The sequence below is a fragment of the Cervus canadensis genome, chromosome 6, assembly GCF_019320065.1.
Source record: "Cervus canadensis isolate Bull #8, Minnesota chromosome 6, ASM1932006v1, whole genome shotgun sequence".
NCBI classification, from domain to species: domain Eukaryota; kingdom Metazoa; phylum Chordata; class Mammalia; order Artiodactyla; family Cervidae; genus Cervus; species Cervus canadensis.
The window spans coordinates 27,757,920-27,773,791 of NC_057391.1; the positions used below are offsets into that span (position 1 = coordinate 27,757,920).

A 15,872-nucleotide genomic window follows, 5' to 3' on the forward strand; every position below is an offset into this window, starting at 1 on the left:
TCAAGATAGGAATCAGTGAGGCTCAATAACCTATTGCCATTACTATTGATAGAATATCACACTTTGTGGCCATAAGATCATAACTCTAGTTGGGCAATATGAAGACCAGTAAGAAATTATAAATTTCCTTTATGTCTGTAACTTGCATCTGTGCCCTCACTGTGTGCTCAAATCGCTCAGTTATGTCCAGCTCTTTGCCACCCCTCCACACTTCTCTGTCCATGGGATTGTCCAGGCAAGAATACTGGAGTGGGTTGCCGTTTCCTCCTACAGGGGATCTTCCTGATCCAGTTTACCAGTGTTTACCAATGCACCACCTGGCAAACTTGCATCTAGCTAGAGCCAAAGGTGAGCAGTCTGTAGTGTCCCCATTCTCTTCCTATTATCCCCTCATTCCAGTTAGCACGTCCATCTATGTAGCCACAAATAACTCACAGAATCTTTGAAGGACCACTCTTCTTGACTACTCTGTACCTCTCTTTGCAAGATAATATATCCCACAAGCAGGCACATCTCTAACATTTGTGAGCCTGAGGTGAATGTACAAATGATTATTTCCACACATCCCAACGCTAAGTGGGCCACCTACCCTTTGTTCATACTGACCTCAAAGAAACCTGTGTATAAGTATGCTGACTACACCCTACCTAGTCAAGCTCTGTCCATAACTCCAAACACAAATTACACAAACCACGATTTTTTTGGCTTCACTTTGGGCCATATGGTCCATCCTTTATTGTTCAGAGAGGAGCAGAAGCCCAAGCAGGCCCTGGAAGCAGGGAAGCGGAGATTCATGAGCAGGGAATTCTAAACATTCTGGTTAGGGAGAACTTGGTCTAGAAGAGGATAACAAGGTTACAGATGGTTGAACACCCTTGGGCTCACAGCCCCAACATGGTTCATGTAGGGAGGAGGAGGGCCAGAATTGTCTTTCTAAAGTGTGGGACCCAGGAAGGAAGTTCTGGTTGACTGGATCAAGAGCAGTACTACTAACGAAACAACTTTGGGATAGAGCCCTCCTATAGACATTGTCTTGGGTTGGACCTGTACAGAGAATGGAATCAAAGACATTTGTTGGCCAGAAAGGAGCTGCCTTAAGCAAGACATTTTTTACACAGGGAAGTCTCAAGAGATGGAAAAAGGCATCTAAAAGAATAAGACTGTTCAAAAGTATGTCGTGTCAAGGCTGAAAGCAATCATGAAGATCAGCTAATAAAGATGGACTGAGACTACAAAGAAAGGCAACTTGCTCAGGGTCAGAATGCAAGTTAGTAATAGAGTTCAGCTGAAAACTTGAAATTTGGGTTGCCAGGTTCTCAGGACTGGGTTCTTCCCACAACATTGTGCTGAACCCTTTTGATGTATAACTTTAAGCAACATGGAAGAAGGATGGTCACAGGGTAGCTCTTAAACTATAAGGGGGTCTTTTCAACAGTGTGACAGAGCAGAATGGCAGATACCAATGGTTTCCACTGAAAATCAAAGACCAATCAGCCTGTGTGTGTGTGTGTGTGTGTGTATGTGTGTGTGTGTGTATGAGAGAGAGAAGCAGAAAGTCAGGTAAGAAAGAGAGGGAAAGCACTAAAATACAGGGCCCAATGTCTTGGTGGGGATGTTGAGCATCAGAGAAGCTCTGTCTCTTCCTGAGAGTCAAAACCAGGAAGTGATATCATTGTTAAATGACTCAACTGGGGAAGCTGGTACAATGAGAAAAGGTAGAAATGAAGAAGGAGCTATAAGATGTTTGAATTAGTCTCTCACTCTTATTTGCCCTCCCACTGGGACTCTATTTCAACTTAATTCATACTCTCCTACACTGTTAGTATTGTCTTAAAAATGAAGGCCAGGAAATAAAATCTACTGAAGTGGCAAGTATGGTCTAAGCATTTATTGATAGTGCTAAAACAAATGAATATTTGTGGTCTATGAAAATAAGAATTAAACTGGAGTACAGAATTTGCATTCCAGATATAGCCTTGCAGCAAGCCATTTAACCTTTGCAAGTTTTCCCAAAGGTAAACTGCAAATAAGAAAGTTAGCTCTTAATATTTATGACAGCAAAAAAAAAAAAAAGTAGGAGGAAACGCAAATAACAACAGGGAAATAAAAAAATTATGGAATATTTATATGCTACAATATTATCAACATTAAAATGCCAATTTTTAAAATTTTTAGCAATGTACAAAAAATTCACAGTATAATGCCAAGAAAAAATCATGATTCAGAGAGTATATGTATTGAGTTATGCCAGTTTTAAAAGATAGATGATTATAAAATACATCAAAATGTTAATTTTATTATCTTTAGGTGGTAATTACAGATGGGTTTAATTTTTTTCTTTATATAGTATTTTCACTATTTTCCAAATTGTGTTTAATGGACATATACTAATACTACCATAAGGAAAATATGTTGTTTTTAATAGAAAGAATTGCTTTAGCCTAATTCATGAAGATGTTGTGAGTAAAATGAAATAACAGGAGCTTAAAAAATTGAATTCTGACAGACATGTGCTAAACAATTCAAGTATTTATGTTAAAGGAAAATTTTGACCAATGTCTCCATGCATAGCCTTTTTTCTTAATAATGAATGGAGGTTCCTGGAAGTAATTGTCCCAGTCATCAGAGAGGCACAGGATAGCCACTACCACTTCAGGTCTAGTTTTGTACGCTGACCCTGGTGTCCAAGAAAGAGTCAAAGAGACCTTGGTCGTTATATAGCAGCTTGATCCAGTCATCAGGAGGGATGGCAAACTCTATAGGAAAGTGTTTTTTGCCTGAGGTGGGAAGTGTGTAGACAGACTCTTTTGTTTTTTTCTGTGGCTTCAATTTCAGCCCTCTTTCTCAGCGGGCAGCAGCCACTATCTCATGTCATTCCCTATAGAAGCGGCTGGTAAGTTGGAAGAGGGTTAAAATAGGTTCTTGGGAAATACAAGAAGGCAATAAGCAGGGCTGCAGCTGGGGCTTGGGCCAGAATTAGCTTGGCATCCTGGGAAGGTAAGATAAGGTAAGGTAGGTAACTAACTACTACCATTCACAGACAGTTTTGTCAAGTACTTGCTAGTCATGATTTCATCCAGTCCTCTAAAAATATGAGCTTAGTTATATTATTTCTTTTTCCTCCTCCTCTTTCTTTTCTTTTTAAACTGGAAGCTCAGAAAGGCAAAACATCTTATCCAAGATCATGTGATCTAATTGTGTGACCTACTTTACCTTATCTTACCTTCCCAGGATGCCAAGCTAACTCTGGTCCCAGCCTCAGCTGCAGCCCTGCTTACTGACTTCTTGTATTTCCCAAGAATCTATTTTAACCCACTTGCAACTTACCAGCAGCTAATAAATGCTGGAGCTGGAGTTTGACATCAAGTTTTACTGGCTCTGAAATTTGTGTTTTTAACAGTAAAGTCCAATGAGTCCCAGAACTGTTTAACACCAGATTCACTCAAGGAGAATTTTGAAAATATAGATTCCTAAATCCTATCCCTAGAAATTCTGATTATTTATTAGGTCAGGAATGGGACCAAGGAATCTGTATTTTAAGAAGCCTTCTTGATTTGCTGGTCAGGGAGGTTTGAGGCCCGCTGTTCCATTCCACATTGCTGTCTCCATATCAGCCACAAGGCAGGTAGTGTTCCTGTGCATGAACCTGAAGACTCTGCCCAGTGAGCGAGTTATGCTGGAGGAAATTCAGGTGAACTGCACACCCTGCACAGAACCCTCCGCTCTTGGCCCCTGTTGATTCTTCAGTTTCATCTGTCTCTCACACAACATCAGAATTGTGGAAAACCAGCCAGTTGGGAAGGGTGCTAAAATGAAACATACAAACGTACCAAGATAGAAGAAATTATTTTTAGTAGAATTCTGCTGAAACCTCAACTGTGTTTAAAATTGAAAAGAAAAATAACCTCTTGGGGTAGTGAATGGGAAGAGAGGACCAGCCCCTCCTCAAGGAGCTTGCTTCAGCAATAGATGGTCATTAAACAGCTTCTAAGGAGGACATGTCCTGCTCAATGCAGATCTTGTATTTGGCTGAGAGGCTTTGTAAGTTTGGGGTCAAAGTGTGTCCATGTTTAGGACCACAGAGGAGTAGCTGAGAGGCCACTAGTGTTATCCCCACACAAAATCATTGACTTGGCTCAGGCATCCCCATGTTTTGGTCCTGCCCTCTTCTCACTCCACCCCTACATCATCTCCTCTTTCCTCCAAGTCTTTGCACATCTAGTCCAATTGTTTGGAATACTCTTCTATTCTCTCTCATCCTCTTCCTCATCACTTCGATTAGTCTTATGGGTCTTGTCGCAGCTTAAGCATCCCTTTCTCAGGGAGGCCTCTCAACACAGAGGTTAGAGACTCTTGTACATGTTCTGATAACTCTCCTGTCTAATACTCTTCACATTTCATTGTTATTGCATACCTAATTGCCTATTCACCCCTAAACTGTGAGTTCAGTGAAGGCAGGAACCTTTTTTTGTATTGTCCACTATTGTTTCCTCATAGTTAGTCCAATGTTCATTAAGTATGTGTTGAGGACTGAATGAGCTGAGAGTCTAAGTGCATAGTGAGCCCCTCACTTAAAAGAATTCAAGGCTGGGTCAGGACCTGTGATCAAGTCACAGGAATTCTACTGGAAAGAATCCCTAACTTTAGCAAAACCCAGCCTTATCCAGATTATATTGTGAAGAATCCCAGGATGAAAGTCAGGACTACAAGGTTCACACAGATGTATGACTTTTGGCCAGTTGCTTAACCTCTTTACCTTTCAGAGCTTTTCTGAGTAGTGAAGGACAATCTGGGGAAATCTTCTGAAAAACAATATGAGTTGATAATGGTGGAGACATAGAAGAGATGGGATCATCCTTATTTTATTTGAAAAAAATTTGGGGGGGATATCGTTGATCCACAATGCTGCGTTAGCAGGTAAACAGCAAAGTGAATCAGTTATACATATACACATATCCCCTCTTTGTAGATTCTTTTCCCATCTAGGCCATTACAGAGTAGACTTCCTGTACTATACAGTAGTTTCTCAATAGTTATCTATTTTATATGTAGCAGTGTATATATGTGATCATCTATCTTTATTTATTTATTTTTAATGTGATCATCTTTAAAAGGCTGTGGTTGTAACTAGGGGACTGTGCTCTGGTTACCATTTTCCCCACCTCAGTCCACGTCTGGTAGAGTCGGCACAGTCAGTACAGTGGAGCCCTCATCAACTCCCACTCACCACCACCATTATCTGGTTGATTAATACAGTTTGTGTGTTATTGCAAAGGAAACAGGAGGAGGAGAGAGAACCAAGTAAGTGGCGGCATTTACTGGTGTAAGAATGTGGTGGATCTGTCAAAAACACTTTCCAGATTCCTTTTTCTCTAGGGGATAATTTTTCTGCTGATATTTCAAAATTAAATACCCATACCAGAACTGTCATCTTCAAGGTGATAGTGCTAGAAATCTCCCTTGACTTCTTAACATGAGAGGTTTTAAATAATAGTTGCTTTAATGAAGTACCATATGGGTAACATTTTAAGACAGGCAGTTAATGGTGGTGAGAAAGAAAAAAATCAATTATAAAAATAAGTGAAAGCATTTCACAATATATAGGTATAGCAATCATCATGTTGTACACCTTAAACTTACACAATATTAAGTGTTAATTATATCTCAATAAGGTTAGAAAAAAAGAAAGGTAAGGAATTAGAAGTAGGGTTGCCAGATATAGCAAATAAAAATATTCAAGACACTTGTTTTCGTTCTCAATCACGTCTGACTGTTTTAAGACCTTGTGGACTATAGCCTGCCAGGCTTCTCTGTCCATGGGATTTCCCAGGCAAGAGTACTGGAGTGGGTTGCCATTTCCTTCTCCAGGGGATCTTCTTGACCCAGGGATCAAACTGAGGTCTCCTGAATTGGCAGACGGGTTCTTTACCACTGAGCCACCAAGGAAGCCCTATTTGAGACATACGCTAAAATAAATATTCATTGCTTTTCTGAAATCCATATGTATTTGGGTATCCTGTATTTTTATCAGGCATCCTTTAATGGAAGGCCTCTCCATTTTCCTTAGTTCTAATTATTCTGTAGTGAAAAAATAAAATGTTCTGTAGCAATATTCATCCTGTAGTTCATTTAGTGTCTTTAAAATTACATTTGCCTTTAAAACAGCCATTGTTTTTCACTCATCTTTTTACATAGGAGATTAGGGTTAATTTACCTTTTTAATTATTTTGTGTATTTTTGGGGATCTTGTGTGTTTTAACCTTAAGTCAATAAGAATTTTTATCATTATGTTCCTTTTGTTAAATTACAGTTCAGTACCACTATGTATTATTTGAAGACAAGGAAAAGAAATTACCACTTTACACAGTGGAAAATGTGGGGTACTGCATTTTGTTCATTCTGCTCAGCACTCAGTGGGATTGTTTTCCTATATTATTTGATATTGTATTAAATTATATTGAAATTTCAAATTGAAATTTCAGTTCAGTTCAGTTCAGTCGCTTGGTCGTGTCTGACTCTTTGTGACCCCATGAACCACAACACGCCAGGCCTCCCTGTCCATCACCAACTCCTGGAGTCTACCCAAACCCATGTCCATTGAGTCAGTGATGCCATCCAACTATCTCATCCTTTGTCGTCCCCTTCTCCTCCTGCCCTCAATCTTTCCCAGCATCAGGGTCTTTTCAAATGAAAGAAATTTCAGTATATATCTCTAAAAAGATAAAGATATTTTTTTAAATATTCATGACAATATCATAATCATACCTAAAAAACCCCAGCACTTCTTTAATATAGTATCCAGTATCTAATGAGAGTTCAAAGTAGCCTAATAATAATGTTTCATAAAATTTTTATAGTTGTTTTTTTAAATCAGAAACCAGATAAAATTAAATACCTTTGTTGTAATTTGTTGATACTTTTCTTCTTCCTTTTTTCTCCCCTTGCAGGCTGTTTATTGAAGAAAGTTGATTGTTCAGTTGAGTCTCCTACATTGAGTTTTTTGTTGTATCCCTATGGTATACATTTAATATGACCCTCTGTCTCTGCATTTCCTGTAAACTGATAGTTGAATCCAGACCTTCAGTTTAATTTACGTTAAATTTTTTTTGCAAGAATACCTCATAGATGGTGGTGGTGTATACTTCTTTCAGGAGGCACATAATACCCAGTTGTCTCACTTTTTGTTGAATCACCTCGTCAGCTACTTCGTTACCCTGAGTTGTGTTTTTTATGGGAAATATCTTAGGTTGGTTTCCTGGGAAACAGACTCTGAGATGAAGCTTGCTTGTCAGAGGCTTAAAAAGCAGAGCCCTAGGGAATAACACCCATTGGGGGAAGCAGGGACTGGCTGGGGGAGGAGTTGGACTCTGATGGAGGATTCACTCAGTCAGTCCCACAGGGAGCTTTGAGGCTGGGGTAGCCCTTGAAAGTGGAGGCTGTACCTTTGTACACATTCCCATCCTTGCATTGACTAATCATTTTTTGTGGGCTGGGCTGCCCCAGGGTTGAGGATGTAAGCTTGGGTAAGATAGCTCTTTTTATTCAAAGACAGTTCCTGGGAATGCTCCTGGCACTTGAATGAGTGTCTCAGTTCTGAAGAGGGGGATTTGGGTGGTGCTCTGAATTATCCAACACAAAAAGGCAGGTTAACTGCTTGGTTCTTTCTGTTTATTTGCCAGATTTTAGAATTATGAGCTGGCTCCTTAGCATTCTACAAAAGTTACCAATGAGATTTTTTTTTTAACATCATGAACTCATGGATTTTAACATAACATATTTGATGTGTTTGCAGTCCACTGCTGTAATTATTTCTGTTGATTTACTTCAAATTAGCTCATGAACCCTTTGACATGACTCCACATAGTTTTTGATAATCTCCTTGCTTTCTTGATGACAGCATATCCAGGCTCAACTGGTACAGTTCCTGTCCCAGACCTGTGATTGCTTGTTTCTTCTGTGGAGTCCTGGCTCCTTTAAGGAAGAGCCATATTTAGAGGCCAGGACCTGGTTGCAGGTGGTGCTCACTGCTACTGTATTGGTTATTGCTTAGTCCTTCTAGTGGTGATAGCTAGAAGATACACACATTCCTAAAAAGAGAATGCATCACGAATTCTTCACTAGTATTTCTAGCTTGAATTTAGGATTTCAGGGCTGTATGAAACTTCTTTGATTTTATGTTAGTATCTCTTTTCTCTTGCTCAGAAATCCTTGTTCTTTGGACTTTAATATGATTACTTACTCACTTTGTCCTTCGCTCTGTACGGTTCCTGAATTATAATACTAATAACGTGATTACTGAGAAAAGTTGAGGACTTTTTTTCCCTTCACCACTAGGTCTGATCTCACCAGGGATACATAGTCAAATGACTATGTTTTAAAGTCATTTGAAATATATTTTCTTTGCATTGTTAAGTCAGGGATTTCATATACAGTTGTGTTCATTTGTATCATTTTGCTTTTAAGTGATAGAATTACCTTTAATATATTTGAATATGACTTCTTTTTATTACTACAGAAAACTTTCCCATGATTCCAAAATCAAATCTGTTAAACAATGTGTATTCAGAGAAATTTAGCTTCTATCCATGCTCTTCCCCTGATAAATAAGCATTTCTTCATGGTTTATACTTCCTTTTTTTTGTTTTTAATTAAGCAAATACAAAATATATTTGTATCCTCCCTCTGGCAACCCACTCCTGTACTCTTGCCTGGAAAATCCCATGGACGGGTGAGCCTGGAGGGCTGCAGTCCACGGGATCACAAAGAGTCAGACGCGACTGAGCTACTTCACTTTCACTTTCTTTATTATATATATATATATATTTTTTTTTTTTTTACTTTGCTTTCTTTCACCTAATATTGTAGTTTGGAGATCTTTCTATAACAGTAAGTAGAGATAGTCTTCACTCCTTTTTGCAGCTGCATAGTACTCCATTGTATGGATATTTGCTTTATTTAATCAGTCCATTGGTGGACATTTGGCTTGTTTGCAATCTTTTGCTATTACAAATAATGATGCAATGAATAGCCTTGTGCATACATCAGTTTTTTTTTTGGTATATTGGAGAGTGTATATTTGGGATAAATTCACAGAAATGAGATTACTGGGTTAAAGGATCAGTGTATATATGTATTTTTGCTAGTTATTGTCAGATTTTTCCCTGAAGAGGGTAGTACCATTTTGTTCTCCAGCCAACAGTATATATGCCTACCTTTCCAAGACATGTCAAACATTTGGATTTTCATTTGGATTTTTGCCAAAAGCAAAGGTGAGAAATGGTATCTCACTGAGGTTTTAATTTGCATTTGTTTTATGGTAAGTGCTTTTGACCATGCCTTTCTATGTTTAAAAGTGGTTTGCATTTTATTTCCTGTAAGATGTATGTTCCTATCTCTAGTCCATTTTTCTTTTAATATAATCATTGGTGTGTATCTTCTCAAAAAGTAATTTTAGAAACTCTTTATATACTAGAAATTTTAGCCCTGTGTAATATAAGTTGTAGAATTTTTACCATTTTTCTGTGATATAAGTTGCAGAGTTTTTTCTTAATACATCATTTGACCTTACTTTGTTTGTGATGTATTTTTTTGGCCATAACAAAAAACAACACTCCTGCCTCACAAAAATACAAACAAACCCACATTATTTAAAATTTGTATGTAATCAAGTTTCTTAATCTCTTCTTTTAATGCTTCTAAATTTGGGGTCATAGTTAAGAAAAATTTCCCTCACTCCTAGTTGTAAAGGAATTTATCCATAGTTCCATCTAGTACTTGTATGGTTTTACTTTTTACATTTAAATCTGATCTGTTTGGATTTTGCCTTTGTGTGAGAAGTGGATCCATTTTATTTTTTCCTCATATGTTTATCCGGTTATTTCAGTAGGTATCTTTATCCCAAGACTCATATTTTTCTTGAACTCAGAAAAATTTTCTCCTCTTTTTTTTTTCCTTCTCTACCTGCACTCTGCTTCCTCAACCCTGTCTCTGGGCCTAAAGATGTTGAAATTCCTGGATCCTCTCCCCATGTGTCAACTGTCTCTCAGTCTGGTTTCATATTTTCTGTTTCTTTGTTTTTCTGTTTTACATAATAGAAAATTTCATTACATTTACCTTCCTTATTATTTGTCTGATTTTTAGTACTGTCTGGTTTATTCTCCATAGTGTCTTTTTGTTAATGTCTAATTCATTTTTATTTCATGGTAGTTATTTTTAGAACTGGAATTTTTAAATTTCAAAAATCACATTTCTGATTTCCTAGCACTCTGTTATTATTCTTATTACTCTTTTTTTTTTTAAAGCAGGCTCTTCTTGTTTAATAGACTCAATAAAAAGAAATGAAAACTCAAAGAAGGTGATATAACTGAGCACTTATATATCATTTTAACAAATAATGATGAATTTATGAAAAAGTAGCAAAAGAAAAGGGGATTAAGCTTCTAGGGTTGATAGATTATGGGTAAGTGACTAGAAATATATGGGGAGACCAGTGGGAGATAAAGAGTTATCTTGGTAGGTTTGTTTGTGCAGGTCAGTTCCTCATCTCTGTTGATAGGGTGTTCTTCTCTTCCTCGTACAGGGAGGGCACCTTTCTCACGGGAAAATTTAAACTTGCTTTTAGGCAGACAGGGGCAAGTCAGAGTGCCCTTCCTGCATCCGCTGTTTCTCAAGTGCCTTCAGATCAAAATAATCAATATGCCAAATTGGCATATTTTGAGGTGGCAAGTTCTGATCCCCTTCATTATCAAGACCAAAAAACTGACATCAGTACAATCCATAGAGCTTACTCAAATTTCACCAGATATATGATTGCATATGTGTGTGTGTAGCTATACGCAGTTCTGTCACATGTATAGACTTACATTGTGCGTGTGTGTGCTAAGTCACTTCAGTCGTGTCTGACTCTGCCATCCTATGGACTGTAGCCCACCAGGCATCTCTGTCCATGGGATTTTCCAGGCAAGAACGTTGGAGTGGGTTGCCATGCCCTCCTCCAGAGGATCTTCCTGATCCAGGGATCAAACCCACGTCTCTTACATCTCCTGCATTGATAGGTGGGTTCTTTACCACTATTGCCATCTGGGAAAACCTAGACTTACATTACTACCTTCTAATTAGAATTTTTAAAAATATTTTTTGTTGTCTGAATTATCTTTCTACTTTTTGAAAGCGTTAATGAGCTCTTAAAAGTTTGGATTTTTCTTTTTGAACAAAAACCAGATTCTAGCTTTATGTCTTATGCTTAGCTGAAAGTGGGGAAATAGGAAAAGGAGAAATCTACCCTGCCCTGTTGTTCTGAATGAAGTTTGTAAATTAATAGCCTTGATTAGTGTCTCAAGGCTTAATCTTGATTCCCAAATTAGGCCTGCTTCAGGGCTTCTAGGAGAGGATTTTTCTTACCTTTTGGTGATTTGGCCTATAGATTTCCCTATTCTGTTTTCTCTATTGGTCCTACTTTTTTCCTCTAACATTTTTTGAAACGTGCTTTGACGCTGGATCCTTTTTTTGTTTTCTAGTCCAATGTGTATTAATAAATAGGAATTTTAATGACGGTGGAAAGAAATGGAGGTAGATACATGTGCTCAGTTGGCCATTCTGAAACTGATGCTTTATAAAGCTTTCTTAATATAAAAAATAAAATTCTGATTTTTCCTTACATGAAACATCAGGTTGTTTCCAGTTGTTTAATGCCAGAATTTCTTAATTAAGAAATATGCTTAGAAGCCCAAGAGCTTTTTATTGTATCTCACTCACATCTACTTGTTTTCAATTCTACATTTACTTACGGGCTCCAAGGTGCCATGAACCATGCTGTTAAGATCTGTTGATGCTGGACTTCTGGCTCAAGTTCTGATCCTTGGCCAGAGAGTTTAACCCACTATTGGCACTAACAGTAGAGAAGGGTCTAACCTTGCGGCTATTCTTTTTCCTTAACCCTTATTTGACTGATGGCTATTGCAGAAGTTTGGAGAAGGCATATCTGGACTGCAGCTCAAGTCATGATTCCTGCATTTTCAGAATCAGAGTGCACAGGGAATTTTAAATGTAATCTCAGGTGAGAAGACAGGTTATAGGATAAATGGATGGCATTCAGATAAAGCTGTCTTGCTGGTACTGGAAATAACAGGTCTGGGATGAAGGAGAGAATTCAAGAAAATGCCGATGGGTCAGAAGACTCACCAGCTCTTTTCATTCCGTCAGGTGACAGGACAAATGTACGTGTACTTAAGCTGAAGCCAGAGTACCTTAAAAAGAATTTCCTGGAAGAATGAGGATCAGAATATAGAAGAGAGTTTAATAGCTTTCTCTAGAACTTGGAAAGGTTTGCATCTATATGGGCCATAGATTCTTATCTGGAGGCTGGGTTCAATAGCTAATGGCTTCTGCTGTACTTTCCTGCCCTAGGAGTCAGTAATTTAATGTACTTAAGTAGGGATCTCCTGACATTTTTGCATTGAATATCAGAATAAATAGGTAATAGCATATCTATATAACTTGCTAACATGTCATTTAGGCTGCCTGAGGGCTGCAGTAAATTGCTCTGCCACCTTTTTAAGTGAATATACAAATGCTAAGCATCAGTGATAAGATCATCCATGTTTTATTATTATTCCTCCCCTCTGGTGCTAAGAAATGAATTGCTTAGAAGAGGGAAGGGAAGGTTAGCTTAATAACTTGTAATCAGATATGCCACACAGCAAATGTGAACTTCCTATTTCCCTATCTTGTATCCCAAGAAGAACAACTTATCTTTTAATATGGGAAACAACATATCTTGTAATATGGGAAAGGGCAGTAGTAACCCTTGAATGTAAAATGCCTGTAGGAACGAGGTGCAAGCGAGAATACAACGGAATAAACTTATGCTTGGCGACTTTCTTACCATTCTTTCTAAAAAAAATCTTCCACATGACAGTACTAAAAATGATACTAACACAGTGCTTACTATTCTAAACATTTTACTAGTCATAATTTAATGCTTCCAACAACTCCATGAGGTAGGTTCTGTTATTATCTCAGTTTTAAAAATGAGGGCAGTAAAACACCGGGGTTAAGTGATTAGCCCATGGTCACACAGGGAGTGCTAGAGAGTATGCTAAACTCCTCCTAATGAAATACCGATTTCCTCACTGTATTTGAGTTTGTTCAATACTGTGTTTCTAGGGAAGACTTAATCAGTTTTTGAGAAAACATGGCATTCAGTCTAATTTCAAATTAGGAAGAATCTTTGGCTCAATCCTTTAGTCTCTAAAAGTCCCTCAGAGCCTTTACTTGGATAATTAGTTGTGAACAATATCAATTATATCTAAGTGGACAAATTTAATTACTACAGAAGACCAATTGATTTTTTTAATTATCATTGATTGCTCAGTGGTTATCTCAGTGTAAAGATTGGTACATTCTGAATCTTTAATTTAACTGGTTTATTAAGTAGTCCAAAGATTGACACCAAAGTAAGAGGTGAATTTTCCTCTTGCTCCTTTTTCTTCTGAGTGAAGGGTAAGCACCACAGATGCCTAAGATATTCTGAATGAAGGGTAGGCACACAGAAGCCTAAGACAAAAACAACAGTTAATATTAAATTATTTGTAAGTTTTTTTTTTTGCATCTTCTCATTTTTCATTTTAGTGGGTTTGTTGGAGTCAGTGATATCCTAGTTCTCCTAATGGTGAAGCTATAGCTTACCATATTAGCCGGGGTACCAGACTGCTGATATTTTTAATCCTTAAGTCAAAAATCACAGTGAAGCCAGTGAAGATCATACAGATTATTGGAAATTGATATGGACTTATAGAGAAAAGTACTCGATTCTACTCTTTTATCTATGTTACCCTCACTCTTTTCCTTAACAGCTGGCCACATGATTTACTTTTTCTGGCTCAATATTCTCATCTTTAAACTGAGAATGATCCTATTTGTCTTACTTGTAGCATGGGCCAAGTCTGTGACAGTGCATTAAAAGTATTAAATGTATTTATACACAATTTATATAAATTCAGGGATCATAAATATTTGGAGATGACTGTGGTATTTGTATTGTTTTGCTATAAAAATATTGTCTGATGATAATTGTATCAAGTTATCTGTTTCTGCATAAGAAGCCACCTCAAAATGTATTGGCTTAAAACAACCATTTACTGTATTGTTTCTCATCAGACTACAAATCAGCTGGGTGGGAGGTGCTTTTCCGTGCCAGGTTCAGCTGTTCTTGGGCTTGCTTGTGCGTCTGTGATCAGCTGGTGGGTCAGCAGGAGGCTGGCTGGTCTAGTATGGCCCCAGCTGGGACAGTTTGGCTCTCTTTCCCATGGCCTCTTGTTATTTAGCAGGCCAGGCCAGAATTGTTCTCATGGCAAAGGAAGAGAGCAAGTCAGGGGGCATGCATAATACCACTTATGACCTCAGCTAAATATGGCACCTAATCATTGCCACCACATTGTAGAGGCCAAAGCAAGTTGCAAGACAGCCTAATTCAAGGAGTAAGAGCGTGGGACAAATAAATGTCACATTGTAATGGGAGGAGCTATATAGATACATTGTAAGAAGTGGGAAAACGTGGAGCCATTTTTGTGATCACCTATCATAGTGAGTCAGTTATAGGCAATATACTTCATTTAAATCCTTGGTTTTTTAAAAACTATTTTACTATGGCAGTGATGTGACATTTTCAATTTTTACATCACTGTATTTTATATGTCTCTTGTGTGTGCACTTAGTCTGTCAGTCATGTCCAACTCTTTGCGAGACCACACTGTAGCCTGCCAGGCTCTTCTGTCCATGGGGATTCTCCAGGTAAGAATACTGGAGTGGATTGCCATGCCCTACTCCAGGGGATCTTCCCAACCCAGGGATCGAACCCAGGTCTCCCGCATTGCAGGTGGATTCTTTACTGTCTAAGCCACCAGGGAAGCCCATATATCTCCTACATTAACACATATATCCATATGTGTTTTTGTGGCTTGCTGCCCTATATAAACCTAAAATAAGACTTTTGAAAACATTTGCAGTTATTGTGACCCAACTGTTTACCTTGAAAATCAATTAGATATAGTCTTATTTGTTAACTGTTATTTGCTATATTAGCATTTATGTAAGGAAATAAAACACACAGAAGTGTGAAGTGAAGTCACTCAGTCATGTCCGACTCTTTGCGACCCCATGGACTGTAGCCTACCAGGTTTCTCTGTCCTTGGGATTTTTCCAGGCAAGAATACTGGAGTGGGTTGCCATTTTGTTCTCCAGGAGATCTTCCCTACCCAAGAATTGAACCTGGGTCTCCTGCATTGTAGGCAGACGCTTTACCATCTGAGCCACCAGGGAAGTCCTATGTAGTTAAAATAATTATATTTTGCACTCCTAGATTCTCCGTTGCACTGCCATGATTAGTACACTTCATTATTGGTCCTGGAAACAGTCAGATTAAATGAAGATTTTTACCAGTATAAATTGAAAATCCAGGTCTCTAGCTCTGCTTTTATGAAAGAAGAATGGGGTTTTGGCTTTATTTTGTTTATGCTAGAATGAGCCCAAGTTACTGTCTACATTGATTATATTCCCTGAATGTGTGTTTAACTTATGATTCATTTGGATTTATGCATTTAGTTGCATGATACCAAACATCTAGATTTTTTTTCCTCAAAAAAGCAAAATATGCATCTGTGTGGAGGAATGTTCTGGTTTCGGCATTTAGTTGGCATCCTTATCTATGCTCTTGAACCAGGTGCACTACACCACTGGTACAACTCCGGAAGTTTGGGTCAGAAGAATGTAGTTCTGCTTCAGTTTAATTCTGTGAATAGTAAATATAACTTATCTAAATTGCACATAGGCACTTGGCAATATCCTGTATAATCTAACATTTCTTTTCTCTGTGT

General features: G+C 38.0%; 1 long non-coding RNA gene and 1 other non-coding gene across 3 annotated transcripts in view; one reads left to right on the top strand and one right to left on the bottom strand.

The window, feature by feature from the left end:
- Positions 1 to 15,872, top strand: part of LOC122443350 — a 128,189-nt gene that overhangs the window by 17,925 nt on the left and 94,392 nt on the right. The gene's annotated exons all lie outside the window — the stretch shown is intronic.
- Positions 15,247 to 15,318, bottom strand: TRNAC-ACA. Its single transcript has one exon. It is a non-coding gene; the product is annotated as a tRNA-Cys (tRNA).